The sequence below is a fragment of the Dromaius novaehollandiae genome, chromosome 1 (genome assembly GCF_036370855.1).
Source record: "Dromaius novaehollandiae isolate bDroNov1 chromosome 1, bDroNov1.hap1, whole genome shotgun sequence".
NCBI lineage: Eukaryota > Metazoa > Chordata > Aves > Casuariiformes > Dromaiidae > Dromaius > Dromaius novaehollandiae.
Window position 1 is genome coordinate 135,051,252 of NC_088098.1, and position 20,948 is coordinate 135,072,199.

Sequence of the window (20,948 nt, forward strand, 5' to 3'; positions counted from 1 at the left end):
GCATCTTGTCAAAAGTACAAAGGGCAAGACTTTCTTTCCTATTGCCAAATGAGCAAACTGAAAGAAATCTTAAACACCCACACAAGTACATGTATTCTTTTAAGTCTGTACCATGGAAAGAGCCAATACTTATTCAACCCACCTATTAAAATGGCACTTTGTGCTTCTACTACAAGCAGGTATATTTTATAAAAAGCTTGTCTTTTTTTTTACTCCACTGCAGACCTCTTCACTGTTAAGTCAACATACATACTAAGGAAAGAAAATCTTAAAGCTCATATTGTTTTAGGCAAACCCAAAAGACAATGTGAAATGTTAAACTCAGCACCCTTGCACCAAAATCTAAAATATAAATAAATAAATAAATAAATATAAAAATGTTAAGTGTCCTCAGACAGTAAAATGAAGTGGGAATTGTAGACTGTATTAGCCAAGAAACCATTATCACACTGGCAATACACAACTTCATCACTGATTATACTGCAAGCTGAAGGTGCTCAATGCCTCTCTGAAAAACAGCACAGAAGGACAAGGATAACAAAAGAAACAAATAGGACACCAATTTAAAACTTCTGTCCTTTGATACTACAGAACCTGAAGGCCGTTCACGAACTGCACCTATCAGTAAGCCAGCAGATTTTTCCAAGCCCTCTTCTACGCTGTATTTTGTCACAATCTATCTGAGCAGTCACAAAGCTTTTACTAAATAAATACATATATGTAATAAACAGGAAGTTTTCCAGATATGATTGTAGGCCAGTGCAATACCATCTTCACAGGTTTACGGAGCAGAAGTCAGGCGATACCCTAGCTCCCCTCACCAAAGGCACAGCAAACAGGAATTTGCATGATCATTACCAGTTTCACTATGGCAGTTTCATGCTATTGCTTCTTGAGAGAGCTACCTGCCGCAGCAATGGTAGGCAGTACACTATGCAGACAGAAGGAGGATCTCAGAGTGAGGCTGGAACAGTTTGGCAACAGCAACAACACACAGAGCCCTCACATAAGCCGGGGGAATGGAACAGGAACAGAGCTCCTTGCTCCTCCAGCCCAGGGAGAGATGTCACTGCAAGCACACAAAATCCTGCCTAAAAAAGAAAAAAATCCTTCTCCCTTCCACATGCTCGTGCCCAAGTACAGCAATTGAGTATGGGTTTTCCTCACTCACCAACCAATATGAAAGAGGAAGCCTGAAAGCAGAGTCAAGGAATAGCCCAGCAACGGGAATCCCAGCATCCCTCTTCTTCTTAGTGGCTCGAACTGAGAAACAGCCTTCTCGCTTGGGTGTTGTCCCCTCCGTGATGCTCTCCATCACCACCTACCTACCTGATAATAACTGGTACATTTTCTCAAAATTGGCACATAAATAGCAGGAAACTACACAAACCCAGTAACTGCGTGACTGATTTGAAAAAAAACAAAAAAGAAGAGAAAAAGACACAGCAAAAACACACACAGAGGAAAACTCCCTCCCCACAAAGTATACTAAGCAGATGAGTATCTTTTCAGCGAAAAGGCATCAGCCTTAAAGAATTCCGGCCACACGGAGAGAAAACCGTCACCAAGGAGGAAGGGAAGCAGAGCTACAGCAAGGCAGGCAACGCAGGCGGCACCCCACGGGCGGCCGCCCCGGGGCACCTCGCTAAGATCATGACCGAGGCGAGAGGCGCGCATACACAGACCGCCTGGCCGAGGAGGGGCCGCGCCACGCCGCGCCCGGGGCGCTGCCCCGTCCCGAGAGGGGCGGCAGGCGGACACCGCGCTGCCGGGCACCGCAGCCGGCCCTCGACCCCCGGCGCACCTGGGCTGTGGCGCTGCCCGCCGGCGGAGACGCCCGCCGCGGCAGCGACGCAAAACGGCTCCCGGCGGGCGGAAGGGGCAGCGGCGGCGGCGCGCGCGGCGGGGCGGCGGCAGCCTAACGGCGCGCGGCTGGCCGTTGGCGCGGCGGGGGGCAGCGGCTGGCCGTTGGCGCGGCGGGGGGGTGGGGGAGGATGGAAGGGAGGGAGAGCGGGGCTGGGGGGGAGGAGGATGGAAGGGAGGGAGAGCGGGGCTGGGGGGGAGGAGGATGGCGCAGGGCTGCCCCGCAGCAGCAAGAGGCCGGGAGCAGGGAGGTGACAGGAGAGGGCGGCGGAGGACAGCGGTGAGCGCCCGGCCCCGCGCGGCTCCCCTACCTCCGCTCCGGCTCCGCCGCTGTCGTTACACCCGGCGGCGGCGGCGCGCGCGCCCGCCTGCCGCTGCCGCTGCCGCCGCCCCCTCACTCTGCTCCCCCACCCGCCCGCGTTCCCTCCCTACCACGGCGCTCAACCGAACACACAGGCCACCCGGCCCCACCCCCCAAGCCCACACTGACACCGCCCCCCACCAGTAACAGAGGAGCGAGCCGGCCTGCAGCCACGCCCCCACCCTCTCGACCAATAGAAGCTAGCCTCGCTCCTCCCCCTCCCCGCCCGCCGACACCGCCCCCAGCCCCGGCACGCCCTCCCCCCCCCCCGGGCAGGCTCGGTTGACTCGCAGCTGCCGAGCAACGGGCGCCGGGCTGCGGGCGGCCGCCGGGTCGCGGCCGGGCGTCGTGACAGGGCAGAGGCGGCAGCGGCCGCGGGGGCCCGGCTGCAGGAGAGGCGGCCGCAGTCACAAGTGTTACCTCTGCTGTCGGCGGCGCAGACAGGTGGAGGCGGGAGGCGGGGGAGGTCCTTGAAGCAGGGGCCGGGCCTGGAGGGGCCTGGCCGTGCCTGGAGTGGGAGGGAAATCGGGGCTTGGGTGGGGGCGCCTAATCGATGGTCCTTTTTTGGGATGGGGGAGGGACTGAGAAGCTGGTGCACACCCCCGGCACGCAGAGCCGTTAGTCACTCGTGTACCAAAAGGCAAGGAGGGGGATAGGGGTGGTAGGAAGTGCTGCTGCTTTTTCTGGATGCGTAGGATAGTTGGGATGTTTAAAATGGATTTCCCCTTTTTCTTCAGATCAGCTCTTTCAGAGTGCTCCAGCAACTCGAGCGTTTCCAGCCTTTATAAAATCAAGATCTTGGCTTGCAAATTCTGTTGCTTGAGCCTGTTGGGCTTGTATTGTCCAGCTTTGCCCTCAGGAACTGAAAGTATGGGTGCAAAATTAAAGCCAAGAATAAAAGGGTCCCAGGAGCTGCCACTTTCAGACAAACATCAAGTACCAGATGTATCATGGCATAATGCAGGCGTTCTGCAAGTAACGGGAGCTTGAACTCAGCTCCCACTTTCCTGGTGTGCTTCAAAAGTTCGTTAAATGAGAAAAAATATTATGAAACCCACTGAACATAGTATGTCATAGGACTGAGTGATAGCTGAGTATTGCTAATCTAGCACAAACCAGATGTATGTTTCTTTGTAACCTTAAAAACTGTGTACAGACAGATGAATGGAACCTGAGGCATTGCAGTGCTTAAAAATTAGGCTCCTCACTTCCATTTGATGTTCCAGACAGACTGCTCCAGGAGCCTTGGGGCATTTAGGGTGCATCTGCAGTGTTTTGGTTTAGATCAGGGATGCAGTTTTGAAGTAAATCTTCTGTGCTTACTGTGCTTAGATTCACAGTGTGGAGTGGTCTTGGAGTGCATGAACTAGATCCTTTTTGGACAAAACAAAACTGGGAAGGGGCTCCAAGAGTGCACCTGGGGGGCTCCAAGAGTGCATCTCTGCATCCCAGCCACAAACAAGCACTCAGTGGAAAACAAACTAGCAAACTGGTCTAAGGTTAACAGGCCCTGAAATGTGTATTGCTTGGACACCAGGCCCTCAGCTGTTCCACTGTACAGATCTATTAGGCCTCTCTGCTTGCCGATGTCAAATTATTGACATACAGAACTTTGTAGGTGAGAAGGAAAGTCCCAGAGGATATCTACTGTAGCATCTTAAAAAGCTGAATGGCACATCACAGCAGACTAAAACTGATCTGAGACATGGATGCTTAAAGTCTGCCAAAACTCCCAGTTTGGATGTGGATCTTCCTATCTTATTGTGTCAGGAGTATATCACATTATCCATAGCTATAAGGATAACTTAAATTGAAGGTCAAGTAAAGATATGACACTGTTGTCTAAAAAGTAGCAAATGTTGCTACTTGAGGTACTGTCAGTGGCTATGGTGGCCCTTAATTATTCCCCTACGCCTATACCAACTCTATGATAGAAGGCACTGGTGCTACAAGTGAAAAATTAAGACAAATGACTGAGTAATGCTTTAATGCTTAAAAATAACCAAATGAATTTCTGATAACATATGCTAGCAATTAAAACAATTTTTTTCTATCAGTGTATCTTGTCATTTTTAATATGAGACCAGATTATAAGTGATATAGTACATGTTGAATTCTTTTGAAAAGGCACAGGTATATCCTTTACCGTGGCAAAATCTGAGCAGAGAATTGTGTGGGATTTTTTTTTTGTTGTTAATCTACACAAAAACAACTTCCTTTTCCTACAGTGCTTTTCACAGTAACCAATTTCACATGCTTTGCTTGATTAAAGACAGTAGGGGTTCCATCCATAATCTTAAATGCCTGAAATCAAACATTGTAGCTCACTTGTCTTCTGAGTTTCTCTAATATTCATCATAGTATTTTTCCTCATCTTGTGGTTATAACTGAAATGTAAGAGTACAACAGTTTTTTGTTACTGCCGCCAAAAGTCCACGGCTAATTTCAACTGAACTAAAAAGATGGAATTTTCTAATGCAAACCTTTGCAAATCAGGCAGGGATGTGGAAGTCAAGCTCTTTTTTTCTGACGCACTCCTCATGGTGTATAATAGAGATTTTGTTTTAAGACGCTCGACTAGATTTCACCAATTCCCTAAGATAAAACATAAAAAATACAGTTTGCCAGGTAAAATAAGCATATGTGACTCTGAATACAATTAAGAAGCAGGTCCCATTCATAATACAACATTTTTAGATATTTTTTCCCATAAAAAGAACCAAAAAATCACAAATTTGGGTCACCTAAACGTTTCTTTCAGGGATTCCTAACGGGGTTGTGGGGTGTTCCAGCCCAGAGACAAATGCTCGGAGAAGGCAGCCAGATTGTCTTGGCTTCCTTTTTTGGTCTCACAAACTTCAGCTGGCTCAGTGTCAGGTTGGCCCTCCAGTGCAGATCAGAGCAGTCTGATCTGTTCTGCTGGAAACTGCGGGAAGTGCCAAGTCCTACATGTGTCTTCCTTAAGGAGCACGTATGAGTCATTGTATCAGCAATGCTTACAGGCAGCTACTGGTTTGATTGCTAACCAATGTAATATTGTCTCAGTAGAAAAGGGCTGCTTACCCATTGCACCCCTGTCAAGCCGTTGACACTCAGAAACAAGTATGTATGAAATTGATGTAAGCATCAATGGAAGGGGAGGGGGAGACAAGCATATACTGAATAAGTAGCATTTCCCATATGGTTTAGACATATAAATATAAATACATGGAGCAAGATATTATCATAGTGTTTTAGAAGAGCCTTTAAACAGACAAAAATCAATGGGAGTTCTGCCTAGCTGAAAAGTGCAAAAATTGGCACATGGATAGGAGCAGATTATTCATTATTCTTTCTTGCAGGGACATTTCATTACATATAGAAGAAACAGAAACCATGAAGAAGTGAATATTAATTGTTTCTTTCCTAGGGTCTTGAGAGAAAACAATACAACAAAAGGAGTGATGCTGTTTTTATTGTTATTCTCTACACACTCTCTATTGCTTTCCCAGGAACCAAGCTCTCAGTTGAGCAGGCAGTAATTTAAAAAAGTATTTTACCCTGAATTTCCTATATTGCATTGCATATTTAATACATGCAATAAAGGCCGACAGTCACAATTCTCAGGTGGTAGAGTTTGCTATAGCTACACTGACATCCCTTTACAAAGCTTTTTTTTAATGTATATTTTAAAATGTGTAATCTGCAAGTATTGCTCTTGTATGGAATCATTCCATTTTGACAATTGGGCTCATGATCAAAGAGTTATGGCTTTGTTCCTCTCTGTGTGATCATTTCCATGCAAGGGCTGTAAACCATTTTTTTCCTCCTCCTTTTGGTGGGTGCTGCAGCCATCCTTCACTGAAATAGCAAGTGGTTCAGTCCCCAAGGTTTGCCTGGTATATGCATTTGTGGGGATTCAAGAGAGATGAGGGTTTTCTGCACGGTCCGAAAGCACAGTTGCTATTTGGTCTGCCTGGCACTTCTAATCCAAACAGAGCCCTTCCAGGAAAGGGGAAGTAACAGCAGATATAGTTCTGAGTCTGTAAGAAACATTTGATACCGTTTTATTTACCAAGACTTGTTTAGGCTATGAGAAGTGTCACTGATCTATAACTTACCTACTGTTATCTTCTCTCTGCCTCTTAGTTTAAAAGTGGGTTTGCTGTGTGGCTGAGCCACCTGCTGTATATGCCTCTTAGGCACTACTACTGCCCTTTCATCTGGCTTCCTAAACTTATTTGGGTAGTCTGCTAGATACATATTCTGCTTTTACAGAACCAGGGCTCAATATACTTAGGTGTGCAAGTCATTGTTTGCACTGTATTTTCTGATGAAATATATTGACTTTTAGCAGAAATAAAGACACTTCTGTTCTTTTATGTTTCTAAATTTAATGTGCTTTATAACTTCTCAGTGACAAGCAAATAGTACACAGAATAAAGTTAAATAATATTTCTTTCCAGCTGACTATAATTTAGACAGTATGACAATTCAAAGAACTATATATCTTTACTTCAATAATAATGACCAGTTGTGGTTCATGGATTTCATTCATCCTAATATGTCCTACAGAGTGTAATAGGCACCTTCCATGTGCACGCAGGTAGGTTTGCCCATGAGGTATTTCATCCCTGAGTGTAATTCATAGTTTTACACCAGCATTTGGTAAGAGCAAGACAGGGGGTGAGATGACATGATTGCAGGGTGGCTTTCTGTTGTAGTGCTTTGTTTCGTGAGCTCTGAGGGCAATTCCTGAATGTCTAGACCCGTCAGAGTTTCAGTCCTCAGCTCATCTCAGAATAATAGTACAGACATTTAGCATTATAGTCTCATGGATCACATCCTCTTCCACACCCTTTCACCCCCACATGGAGCTCAGGTATCCCTAGCAATGAGTTCAGAATGAAAACAGATTAGGCAGAATAGGCTGCACCTATTCTCTGTAATTATTTTGGTAAAATCAGTTTTGTTTTCAGAATACTTGTAACTTTCCATAAGCTATTTCCCAAACCATGTCCCTCTCTCATTAAATAATTTCTTCATCTAACTATTCTGTTTCTTTCACTGTCTGACTTCTCCCTAGTTCTCCCTTCTGTCTTGGCTGCATTTAAGCATTACTATGTGACTGTTTTAGTAGTAGCTGTGAATTGATTTCATCTGTTCCAGCAGTATCCCCTACTTGAGGGTCGTTCTACTTGTTTTCTAGGAGAAAAGGTCTCCATAGAAATAAAGAATCATCCTTCTCATGCAGAAGAATTAGAATTTACTGTCTTACTAAACCAAGCCTAATGGAGAGCAAATACATTTCGCATCTATAGGCAGAATCCTGAAACTTTCTGTATGGAACAATAATATATGACATATTGCATCTAAGACATTGTCCCGCTAAAGATAGTCTTTGACTAAATCAAAGATACAACTGATTTTAATGTATCTTTAAGAAGGGAAAAGATGCATGTCTTTTGTTTTAGCCTGTCTCACATGTAGAGAAACATGTTCTTCTAAAATATGAATTTAGACATAGGAGTGGTAGAAGGTTAACACGACAATATCACAACACAGTTGAGATGCTAAAAAATCTGCCTATTGTAGCATTAAGTATATCATCATCCTTATCATGCATAAGAGCCCTGCTCTTGGACAAAATCCTTTTTGGATAAGTATCATAAAAACACAAAATAAGAAGATGGTCCCTGCCCCCGAAATCCTTTAATTCAAAAGGTATCAGGCGTGAGAGTACTGGGAAGGGATGAGGTAGTTCACACAGCATGACAGATAATTGCCTAGAGTAGCCAAATCTGTAGGCATCATGGCAGAGGTGAATTTCAAATAGAGATTTTTGAGGAAAATACTGATGTGGCTTTGTGGATGTTTATAAGAAACTCAACATGAGCACCTGGGAGCAGTATGGGAGATAACAAGGATGGAAATACCTGAAATTTTAACAAGTAGGTGATAAGTATCATCCTGGGTAGGCTGGATATAAGAGCTTGAGAGATGATGTGGTGGGGGCAGATTGCAAATGGAACAATGAAGACAGGTACTTTACATGAAACCTATAAAGATGGGGAGACCAAAGAAAGGGTTGCAAGAGAAAGGGTTAGAACTTAGGATCTCTCTGAATGGTTATGCACTGGGTAATGTAGAGCATACCAAGGGCAAGAAAACAGATGCTGCAGCAATAAACATGTCACATGGTGAAAATTTGGGTGAGTTTTTAGCATGTAGATGAATGCAAAAAGCCTTATACTAGAAAAGTTATGAAGAAAGTCTTATTGGGATTAAGGCATAGTTTGGCTATAAGAAACAAGAAGGAGGTGGAAGCAGCAAATAAGTGACAGGCTAGATATGATTTGCCCACAGTGATCTGAAAAGGAGATACAATTGAAAGTGTTCTTTTAAACATACTGTGCTTGAGGTGATGGCTGGATGTCCATGAAGAGCAATTTTGAGCCAGATTTCTTGAGACTTTCTTTTGAATAAAAACAGGCTTATCTAGAGTGAAGAGAGAAAAACAAACTAACTAAAAAACAGATAAATAAATAACATAAATAATAACAAAAATAATAACTAAATAATAACTAAGTCATCATAATGGTAGATCACCATAAATGCTATTATTTTTGAAATTTGGTTTAGTTCAAAATCTGTGAGAGACATACGTAAGAGCAAACTATGGTGCATCTATGGGGAGAAGGCCAGTTTACAGAGGTTTAGTATGAAACTGGAGAAGAGGGACATTTAATGAACTTGGAGATGAAAGGAAAAAGAGTAGCAGTGTGTGGCTGGTGAGCAAAGGGGATCAGAATAAGAACATTTATGGTGGGAGCATAAGAACTAAAGGAGGAGTTTGCTCAGGATGGAATAACTGAGGCAAATGGAGGAGTCAGAGAAGAGAAAATCTTAATGTGTGACATGGAAGAAGGAAATGAGTTACAGGAAGAGAAGTGATAGAAAACAGATGTCTTCATGTAGAAGACATTGGTGAGATTCCAATGTGGAGAGCGAGGGAGAGGCAGGAATGGGGTAAGAGTGAGGATGAGTCAGGGTAGCAAAAAACCCACTTGACATGACAGGTGTTGTTCTCAAACTGGAGAATGAGAATTGCTTAACTAGGAAACTGGAAGAACTGAAGATGGAAAAAATGAACTTGTAGAGGGGAAAGACAGCTTGTCTCAGAGATAGCTGTTTTGGAGTAGGAGAGAGGCAAAAGAGAAGGGTGAAGAGTGAAGCAGGGAGAAAATAAACAACTGTGCTTGAGATAGAAGGAGAAAGGAAAGAAGAAATGTGGGAAAAGAGAGGAGAGAGTAATATTGATAACTACTGATGGCTTGGAGTTGTGGAAAGATTGAGTGACAAAGGATGAGAGAGAAGAGAACCTGAAATACAAAGCAGAAAAATATATGATCATTGTTTAAAAGGGAGGAGCACAGCAGCGGGAGATCTGAGAAGATATCTGCTGAAAATGAATGCAAGACAGTGAGCTTAAGCATAGGGAGAGCTGAATGAGGAATGCAGACTGAATGCAGAAGAGAGACATGGAAATACTCAGCAAAGGGATTGATGGATCACCAAAGACTTATGTGGGACACTGTGAAAAGAAAATGTCTTGAGCTGAAATCAAAGGACAAGGTTGAAGAGAACAGCTGCTTGGAGAGCAGAGAGCAAGAAAATGACAAAGTGGAGAGGAGTCATATTCAATGCTGCTAAAAATGGAGAAAGAATGGAAAGGGTTTAGCCAGGGAAGAACACAGGAAGGCAGAGAGCAAAAGTCCAGTGTGACTACCATGAAGTGAGTCTGGGCAGGGGGGAAAAGAGAAACCTCTGAAAGGCAGGGAAGACAAAAGGATCCATGGTTTGGTGAGGCTGAAGGGAGTGACATATAAGGGAGTAATGGATGACAGGGGTTCTTTTACAGAGACGAGGAGAGTGGGAGGAAAGAAGGGTGTGGGTGGGAAAATCGAAGCTGTGAAATGAGACAGGTAGAGGTAGCAATAAAGGAAGAGGTAGCATCAGGCAAGACAAAATTTTCAAACTTGTGAGGTAAAAATAAAGGTCCTAAATCCCATTTAGCCGTCTCAGTAGAAAGTGGCTTTAAAGCATAGTGCCTCAAAAGATTTTTCTCTTTTCCCTTCCAGAGATCATCTTTAGACAGTTACTCAGATGTGTGGCCTTTTTCTTTTGGGGAGGGCAGATGGAAATGTACTACTAACTCCTACTCTCTCCTGTTCATTGTGTTTATTAGGCATTTGGAAGGGCCGATAGAAATCATGTTTAATAAAGTAGTAGGTGACTGATTTAGCTGAGAGAAGGCATAGTTGTTATAGTTTCATCCCAAGCAAATTTATATCACTCTGTCTCATCACATTAGGCAGGTATGGTTGGACAATGTGCCTTCTAATGCTTAATACTGATTTGAGCTTGAATGAAACCTAAATGGCTGCAGCCAGGTTTATTTCAGCAGTCTGCACTGAAGGACTCTGCCACCTCACCTGATTATGACACCCATTTCTATCTCAGGGGCTTTCTTGTCTCTCCAGCTGCTTCTGCAAAGCAGCAGCAGCAGCCATGAAAATGTCTTTCAGTGTGAGCTTTGCTTAGAAGTGGCTATCTCCTTTTCCAGATGTGGGCCTTGCCACTTCTCCGTGCTTTTATCAGCTAGAGTTTGGATTTCTATAGTGAGCTCTACACCAACCTATACCCAGAGATCAAAAGGAAGCTTCCCCCCATGAAAGTAGAACGCCCACTGGCTTACCCAGTTCCTTCCAACACGTTCCCAGCGGGCAGCCTTGGCACCTGTGAAATTCAAAGTATTTGTTTTTACATGCACTGTAAAGCTTTGGAACAGGATCTGTCATCCTTGAATACACCTCTGGCTCCTTGCAATAACTCAGCAACAGGGGTTCTTGTGTTGAAGGGGTTCTTTTCGCTGATACACCGGGAAAAAGTCTGTCGATCTCAAATCCTGAATGTTCAACTAGGTGCTCTTGAGTAGCATATTCAGTGATTTTGACTACACAAGAGCCTGAAGCGATAAAGCCTGTTTCCAAGATAAGCTTTCTCCTTCCTGTTTTTGAAAAGAGGTTTGGTTGTTAGGCTGAGGGAGCCGCGGAAGACTGCGGTTCTGGTTTGTTTTCTAGGAGTGACTAAAGGAGCAGGAGTTTCTGATTACATTATGATGACTTTGTTAGCAAATGCATTTCTTTAACAGTAGAAGAGCTTGCAGAAAGCATTTTTTTCATCTTGTAAAACCCTCCTGAATTTCTACTGTTTCTTTTTACATACATCCTGTTATTTTCACTTTTAGACTTCAGTCCTTCCATATTTGTCATACAGGCATTTCCAGGAATATTTTAAAATGGAAAATTTCAATATTAGTAAACATATTAATTTCAGATATTTTCATTGTGGGCTAAGCTCTCAGGATTTCTTGTTTTAAGTGAGAAAACCCCACCTTACTTAAAAATAACAGCTACATGAGCACTCAAGCCATCTTAAACGTGCACTAAATTAAAAAAAAAAAAACCTGATCTGATAGTCATTTTGCTTTCATGTTAGAACAAGAAATGCACAGAGGAGAGTTCATATCTTGATCGGAATAATGCATACGTGCAATTGAGGACTTGATCTGAGGCTGGATCAGAAAGAAGGCTGTTGTTTGGGTCTGTGGAAGCAAAATGAATGAACAGTGCATAAGCTAATTTCTGTTCAGAATAATGGTTGTCCTAGACTAGCTTCCCAGCCAAGAAATAAAGGCATAAAGAGAAATTATGTAAGGACTGATACTCGGTGCTGCTGAAAATGGGAAGGCATGAGGCTTCAGTTCTCCAGTGTCAACCACTCCCTAGTAAAGCTCATCCTATCCTTTCTTCCCAGAACTCCGTTGAAACTATTATGTAGTGTGGTATTACCCTGTACTGCAGTGACATCTACTGAAGAAAAGTGAAAAATGCGTTTAGGAAAGCAGTGTTGGCCTGTCTTGAACATAATGCAATTATCAAAGCTTGAATGTATATTTACATACCGAGGGATTTGATTTTTTTTCTTCTTTGAATACTTCAGAGCTATTATTATCTGATTTTTATTCAGCACCTATCATCAAAATGTCTCCTGACTTTAAACAAACAAATACATACCTAACTAATGTCTTCTGTGACTTGCTTCATATGCAAATACTTCATACCTGAAAGACTGTGGTTTAGCTTAGTTTGTCCTCTGCTTGAAAATGGATTGAACCAAGTTTGCTCACTGGAAGAGGAGAGGGATTCAAATTTGGAGGACTAGCAAATATAGGAAGTGTCCAGGTAGACCTGGCTGGAAGCTGAGCACCTCAGCAGGTGAGAAGAGGTAGCAAAGGCAAGGAGAATTAGATATTGGTATTAAGATAAACAGTTTGTATTTGTATTACATTTATGTAGAGCATATTTGATAAGGTCCTTTCTTTATGCTCTGCTCTTTCCAGCAAGCACTGTTCTATACTAGAAACAAAACTGGACCCCATTTTTTCTTGGCTAATGACTTGATTATGTTACCTGTAGCTGTTTGTGGAGGAAGATCTGTCTTGCTGCTGGTAAAGGTCTGGGGTCTGCAACTAGTTCACCTGGATACTTTCATCCCTTTCTTTCAGGAGATCTGATTATGGGATCTAATCTTCCTGCCACTGGCAGCAGTGGTTATGGAGCTCTGGATCAGGAGAGGAACATGAAGAAGAATTTGTGCTGCTCTTCCACTCTTCTGAAGCAGATAGCATCATGGTTTTTTGGTTGTGAGACCCACCTTGAAGGAGATAGGTTCAAGCAGAAGAAATCCTGTAAGCATATGAACGTGCCAAGCTATCAATCAGCTCGAAAAAAGCACCATGGGGCTGCAAAATGTTGGTAGGCTGAGACTACTGTTGCTTGAAAAAGACCTGAAAATACTGATGAGAAGGTTTTATGGTTCTGTTCTCTTCTGCATTTTTTTCTAGTCTCCCAGAATGCAACACTTGCAGCCTATAATTAAAACAGCTTGCTGCTATTTACATTTTCATGAAGGGAGCCTCTTCTAACATACCACTCAAGTCTCTCATTTGATATCTGGAAAAATTTAATTTCAAGCTTTTTCTCTTTGCAGATCATTTAATTCTTGATGGTTTTTTAGCCCAGCTCTATCTCTGTTTCTGTCTGAGTCACTCTCTCCTCTCTTTCTCTCTCTCGCTCTCTCTCTCATTATTTGTTCACCTTTAAGCCATTGCAAAGCTATTAGAAAGACAGATTGCAAAGACAGAAGCCTGAATTTAGCTATTAGGTTCAACAACTGTGGCATGAGTTTCTACACATTCCTATTACAAAAAAAAAGTCTGTAGTTGAAAACCTGGTGAGGGAAATACAGGCTTCAGGCCATTTATTAGTGAAATAGTTCTATTGTATTGCTGACAGTTCACTGTCAGCACATGTGAGTTGTATTTATGGTTTTAGATGTGCAGTGAAAGAATAGTGTGTGGCATGATACTATTGGACGTGCTGTATTTGAGGTCATATATAAAATTAAAATACTGTGCATATGCTAAGTGCCAGTTGCTTTGTGCAATACAACTCAACAAAGCATCTCTTAGAAAAGTAATAGGTAGCAACAAAGGATGTCTAGCAAGTGGAATTTTCTGTTGATTTTCTCCTTCCCTTTCCTCCTTTTCCTTTTCCTGGCAGAAACAGATGGAATTTTATTTTCTCCCAATTACTATGAACTGAGAATAACAGCTCTTAAATTGGCAGTGAGGAGGTGGAAAGGTGTGAAAAAAAATAAAACCATGCAAATCCTCTCTAACAGTGTGAACAGTGAAATGTGGAAATAAAGCTTGTCATAGGAATTAACCATGACTGGTACATGGCTTGTGGATTATACCATTATATAATAACCCATCGCTCTTCAAATGATGTGTGTGTATTAAACAATAATATGATTCTACAGCCCTTCTACAAGTGATTAGAGCTCCCCAGACTATTATAAAAAAGAGGAGCATTATCATGTTATTTATGTAGCATTGAGGTCTGTAGAGTTTTTTTCACTTTTGGAATTAGTGTATAAGCATGGTCTATATGGAAGCCATTGATTTTCTTTTAACATTTCCTTTTAGATTCCTCTTTGCCCAGTTTTCTCTTTTTCCAGATCAGACAGAATTCTGTGTTTTATTTCATTTTGTTACCATTCTCTTATTTTAAAAATCATGTTGTTTAATCAGAGGAGGAGCAAGACGGTAGTAAACTTACTTTAAAACCTACTCCATCTAGCATGTGGACTTCTTCTGAGAAAGTGGCTAATTTGATTTCTCTAAGGCTAGCTCTGGAGATAATCTGGATGTGCCCCTTGTGGTGGCCATACCATGATTGTCTGACATGTTCCCCACGAGTCACACAAAGACTTTCTGTGCTACAGCTATTCATAATTTTGAGATAGAAGATTTTATAAATTGCATAGGTTAAACATCTTAATTCATCTCCTAAGCAGTCTCTATGGCCAGATGTGGAAATTAATATTCAGGAGGTTGCTAAAATGCCATTTTGTAAACCTAGGCTGTGGGGGGCTGGATCTGAAAGTTGGTTTTGTCACTGAGGAGGATCACGAAGATTTCAGCATGCGCTGGACGTCATCCTGCAGTTGGGACTGCACACCATCCAAGCCTGGGGGATGTTTCCCATTCAATGCGAATGGGCTGAGGATATCCCGGTTGGGAGAAGAGCAGCGAAGGAAGAGATTTTGTGTGAGGGAGAGAAAACAGAAAGTTACCTGAAGAAACATGAGAAAAAAGATCTAAACTGGGATTAATAACACAGAGATATCAAACAGAAGAGAGTACTGACCGAGGAAATATGAAATGGTGTATGGGCCGACAGGCTGAGCTAATGCGATACTGTTTTCATTCCCACCTCCTACTTCAGCCACCATTCTGGCCCCATGCCGCTGTGCCACCACTGCCAAGGCAATGATATATTTTTAATCTGATAAGCTTTCTGATCAGGCTGGTGCTTAACCAGTTGTGTCAGTAGTGGTGGGGTGGGGAGCAAGCCATAGCAGCGGGGTGGGAATGCCTCCATCACACATTGTTTCTGGTGAAGTCCCTCACTGGCAAAGGCAGCCTCTGTACCTTCCCAAAGGGATTTGATGACTCAAGTTCGCTGCCAGCTAAGCTCTTCTGCTAGCCCAAATCCTCTATAGCGTAGAGGTGGAGGCTACCCTATGTTTTTGCTTGGACTTTACAGGGGACAAGCAATTGTAAATGAAGAGACTATGGAAAAGTCTGTGCTTCTGCAGTATCACTGTAGTATCAAGGAGACAGTTACGGAAGTTAAGACATTAAAGTTTCTTTATATGTATTTTATCTTCAGATCAAAGAATACTAAGGCAGTGAAAGAACACATAGTTAGGGAGTACACTGGCTACTGCTGAATAAGCCACCCTTTTGTTAGGAGTTGTACAAGGACAAAAGAAGTTATACTTACCTGGTAATACCCAAATATATGAATTGCACACATTGATTTTACATATGGGTTAGATCTTCTAAGCAATTACTGTTACATCCCTAGATTTCTGTATCAATTTCCCCATATTTATTCTGTTTATTTTTATTTTTTTACAGGAGTTAATGAAACTAGATTAAGCCCTCTTCCTTTTTTTTAGAGATCACTTACACATTCCAGGCCCTATGAGCAAACCTAAGAATGCTTGAAGGCTCGGGTTGTAAAAACTGTGGTGATATATTCGAATAAAAGCTCTCATAAGTGCATTTTCTATTACTTGTATTAAAAGTAATAGAATTCCAAGGGCTTTTCCTCACAAAACTTAAATTCTGGCTCTTAGCTACCTGACTGCTCTTGATACATTCTGGGAACTCACTCCAGCTTGAAACTTTCCAAGCAATTACAATGAACTGAGACATTTAAATCAACGGGAAAGAGAATGACAAGAAAGAGCATTTGATCTTTAATTTCTTACATGCCATATACTTCTAAGTCTGTGATGGGGGATATTCAGTCAGCGCTTCTGCCAAAATCTATTGATAGGACTACCAAAGTGACTGACTACTTTTAAAGTACAATAAAAGCTTTTAAAACAATAGCTGACTGCAGTGTGATATTCATATAGCTGAACTGGCTTTAAATAAGTTAGCACAGGAGGCAACAGAGGTGAGGCATCACAGCATGGAGCTTAGCATGGACTAATTTATATCATTATTATGAGAGGTAAAAAGTCCCAAAACACCTATGCCTTTCACTGGGTTTAATATGGTCTGTGATGAAGATATTTTGGATATTCTCAATTTGCAAGGAGATCCCTTGTAATTCCAACCCCTGGCTGTTATCACTGTGTCAGTAAGACAGGGCAGTAGGGCCAAAGCTGGTGTCCACTTCCATGTTTTGCTCAGGGAGGGGAGAGTGCCACACGCTCTAGAAACCGTAATGACCTTGAGTCCAGAGTACTCACCAGCTACCACTCCCTCTCCACATGTTCATTTGCAGGCAAGAAACTGGGGAAGGGGTGGCTCCTCGTCACCTGAGGCACCTGACCGCAGCTAGAGTTGGGGTATATTTCAAGCTCAGTTTTGGCACTGCTGCAGAACCAAGGTCATGCAGGTCTCAAGGACTGTATGTGTGCTGGATTAAGATCAGTAACTTCTTTTGGGTATGATGGACTTTGCAATTGATTTTGATATTGCTGATAATAAGCTATGATTTCAAGGGTGGGAGGGGTCATTTTTGGTAGTGCTCTGTATTGATCCTAATCTTCTCTGGAACTGATAATCAATGACAAGTGGTAAGGGTTGCTGGCTCTGGTCTGACATATGTGTGCCCTTCCTCCTCTCGCCCCCACACTGCATGATTCACTCTACCTATCACTTAGCTTAGTCTACAGAGTGGAGCAATAGCCCTAGAGACTGTCGGTGATTCCTTGTCATCTCCAAGGAACCTGAAATACGGAGTTTGCTGAAGGTCACACACCTTAAGCTTCAGCAGAGCTTCCATGGAGATGGCTGTGAAGCATGGGATAAGAGATATTCAGTACACTGAAAATATTCAGTTACATATTTTCTGCCGAGCAGACCCTGAAAGTTCTGGGAGGAATGCCAGAGTGATGCTGGTAGATGAATGTATCTGAGCCATCATGTCCTTGACTGCAGGAAAACAGAAATGTTGTTGGATCAGGGCTTTTTTTGCAGGACTACTCTCTCTTTGTTTTTCTTCAGATGGAGTCATGTTAAATGACAGGTCAAAAATCTTAGCGTCACTTTTGCTTGTGCCCTTCTCATGAAAGCCGTGTGTCAGATGAAGCTTTTAGCTATGCAGTTTGCATAGATTGCACCTTATTTATCTCATGCTTACCTCATGCCAGTATCACATGCATATTCCTGGATTTTCTAGGCTTCCACTGCTTCACTACTTCACTGAATACATCATATTAAAAATGCTGTAGTATCCTTGCTAACATAATCAGCCTGATTCCTTATATTGCATGCCCATTTAGTGGATGCTCCAGCTACAGTCTGTCTCAGTGTAAACAGCTCTGAAAGGTTAGGCCCAAGCCATATTTGAAAACTCCTTCTTGAGCATGCGCTCAGCAGAATTGTGCATTATGCACTGTCTTGTATTTTGAGGTTTTGCTCCTGTGCCTGAAGGCAGGGCTTAGTGAAATTTCTGCCATGGTAACTCTATTACTTGGAACTGACCTCTGAAATATGGCTTGTTCCTTTCTCCCAACTATTTCTCTTTACCTAAAATATTAAAAATTACTGCCACAGTTGAACTATGATTGTTCGAATTATGATTTTTGCTTCTGGTCACTCTGGTGAGATTGGAATGTTTCTAGGTAATGATACATCCTTGTCACTTCCTTTGCGGCAACTTAGGCCCCTACTGGTATTAGTGCCATTGTTATTATTACAGTTCTAGAGCTTTCTTTTTTACCCAGCACAGACAATGTGTAGAAATTTTCATTTTATGTCTATTTCAAAACCCTGCCATTTTTTTCTGACATTGTAACAGGAAGATTTCTTGCTACTTGACTTCAATATCTTATACTGATGGATGTTTCTGAAGCTCTCTTTCATGCTTTACTTTTAATAATTGTAACTGTAGCTGAAGTGGAACACTCACTTCACATCAGCTTCTTGTATTCCAGCGGGATTTTGCAGTGATGTGGAAAAATAGTCCAAGCCTTTAAAGAAAGACTGTCTGACATAAAAATGTTTGAGTTCATTTTTTAAATATTTTCTGGTTATTGACTCCTGTGAGAACTGAAGTAGCCAAATAAGTATATGCTAAAATATTACTCATGTTTACTCCATAATATTTATGTTGGTATGTGAATGGAGGGAAGAAAGTGTGCAGCTGGTTGTCATGGTTCATTGTGATCTCTCAAATTTAGAGGATAGGGTACTGTATGAAACAAAATGTATTTTTATGTGCTCATTAGGAAAAAAAACATGAAAGCAAACAGGGGGTTAATCCCTTCTGAATTGTTAATTCTCTGATTACTTAATTTGTTAGTTCACTGATTCGTTAACTTGATAATTTGTTACTATTGTGTGCTTATGAGCAAAATAGTTACCTAACCTACAGTGAGGGTGCTCATCCTTCCTCCTCCATCATGATGCCCCCCGCATTGCATTGGGAAGCACGAGAGCCTCAGCAGTCCGGTGGCTGGTGGATCTGTTCCAAAGGCTGTTTGAGGGAGCTGACGTATTTGTACCTTCCAGCCCAGACATTTGGTCTAGACCATCCATATTGCTTGTTTTGGGTACTGGGCAAAGATTTACTTAATTCTAAAGAGTTTTGGTCTTATCAGGTGTTAACAAGCATTTACTTATAAAACTGCAAGGATAGCAGACCTCATTCGTTTTGTCTTTGAGTGTCTGGCATACGTGTTGCTCTCGCTTTAGCTGAACGGTGCTGCTCCCAGCATACATCAGGCCTTAGCATGAGCCGTGTGTTAGGCCCAAACCCTGAGCAGGAGTCAAGTGCTCAGTCAGAGGCTGTGCTGAACAGACAGAAGTTAGTAGACCTGTAGTAGTAAATGTCCCACTCAGTCTGCATCATGCTGGATTTTAAGTCACTGTTAAGAATTCTGGATTATATGGGACATTAGGTAGCTCGGAACAGGTGTATCTTTGTCTAGAGTTTGCAGATTTCTTTGAATATGCTGGATATGATACTTGGAGTTGAAAGAAGCCTGTCTGTTTAACAATAGCTGCAGAAATGGAACCACCATTGAAGGACAGAGACAAATATAAGGTGTAGTCTTTTGCCAGAACAGTGGTGATGGTAGCCAAAAAGCTCATGGAGAATTAGGAGATAGTGAACCAAATGCTCGTATGTGATAGAGCCAAGAAGCTTTATCAGACTGTGTACCGGAAAGGCAAGCTTAGAGTTGTGGGGGAGACTATTTTCCTCCTATTTACCTCCTGCTGCGTTCAGGGAAACCAGCTGTGTAAAGATTCTCTGTAAATGGCACCAAAGATGGCACCAAAGAAACATTCATGTAATTCATGACTAATATAATTAGTTTTCTTTATAGTGGAAATGACCAATAAAGCTCCAAATGCTGGCTAGCCAAATGGTTTAAGGGACAGTATAATAATTTGCCAACCCTAAGAGTTACTGCAGCACATCATTCTACATAGAATAGCCGGGGAAATCATGAAGTGTCTTGGTAATTATAAAAGTGTTAATATATACGGAAAACTACACTGGCACATAAACGTCAAATGCAGCTAAAGGAAAAAATGCATGTAGAAATGTATCTTTCTTAAGAGTCTGCTAATATTTAGCCTGAAAGGAGAGTGTGGGGTCTTCAGGACCTGTAATATCATGCGTATCAAGGCTGAAATTACATGGGAGTTCTTCAGAGGAGTGTCGTTCAGATTTAATGTTATTTGAAGCCACATTACCATAGTGCTAATTCAAGAAAAAGAAAAAATTCACTTGGGCTGGATCCTATTCTCCTCGTGAATGTGCCTTTGCTGGAATATATGCATCTTAGAAATTTCTGATCAAATGCAGTGTCTGATTTTCAATGCAAATGTAGTTTACCTTCAATTTCTTTTACGGTGTGCTAGGCTAGAGCAATGGCTTTCCAAAGCCACACAACAAGAACAGTAGTTCCTTTTGATGCTATTCAGTCTGCTGCCTCTTCCTTCTACTAGAACAGACACCACTGCACAAAAGCTTATAGTCTCATCTTAAGGTTAAGTATTTACCTTCCCAGTTCCTGTATAATGGCTTCATTTTTTTGGAGTGTGGCAATTTTATGTACTTCTAGTATATTTTCTCTAGATCATTGTTTCCTTCAGGTACTGAAGCATTGAAAATATCCATAAAAGTGGCTTTGATTTCATTGAGGGACAGTATATGGGTTTAATTATAACTAAAAGAGAAGAGACATTGTCACTTCCTTTGTGTCATCTCTATGCAGTAGTCATTTCTCCAAATGATGCAGGGGATCTTGGGAAGTTGATGTGTTAAACTTGGCTCAACAAAGAATTCTAGGGCATCTTTTTCACAAAGGATGCTTTATTATACAGTTTACATCAAGAAACATTGAAAATAAAGGTTCCTGACTTTATACGTTAAAATAACCCGAGCTTACAGTGCCCTCAATAGTGGAAACTTTCTCAGTAAATTTCTGTTTTCAAAAGGAGTTCCTTGTGATCAGGACTGGATACAGTAGTGATATAGGGATGGGGACAGTGCACTGGCATTATTATTTTCCCACT

The 20,948-nt window shown here is 42.1% G+C and overlaps 1 protein-coding gene and 1 long non-coding RNA gene across 5 annotated transcripts in view; both read right to left on the minus strand.

Moving 5' to 3' along the window:
- CDKL5 (cyclin dependent kinase like 5) overlaps positions 1-2,337 on the minus strand; it is a 146,487-nt gene extending 144,150 nt beyond the window's left edge. For 3 of the 4 annotated variants that reach the window (XM_064499420.1, XM_064499428.1, XM_026120740.2), the window contains exon 1: positions 2,175-2,337. The gene's annotated coding sequence lies outside the window, so the exon portion shown is untranslated. The remainder of the gene's footprint in view (positions 1-2,174) is intronic. The other variant, XM_064499416.1, reaches the window with a different exon arrangement.
- A 1,857-nt stretch (positions 2,338-4,194) lies between these two features.
- Positions 4,195-12,996, minus strand: LOC135329711 (uncharacterized). The gene is made up of 5 exons (XR_010391298.1): positions 12,739-12,996; positions 10,962-11,002; positions 8,615-8,701; positions 4,708-4,819; positions 4,195-4,611 (listed from the first exon to the last, which is right to left on the minus strand). It is a non-coding gene; the product is annotated as an uncharacterized LOC135329711 (long non-coding RNA).
- Positions 12,997-20,948: the final 7,952 nt, after the last annotated feature.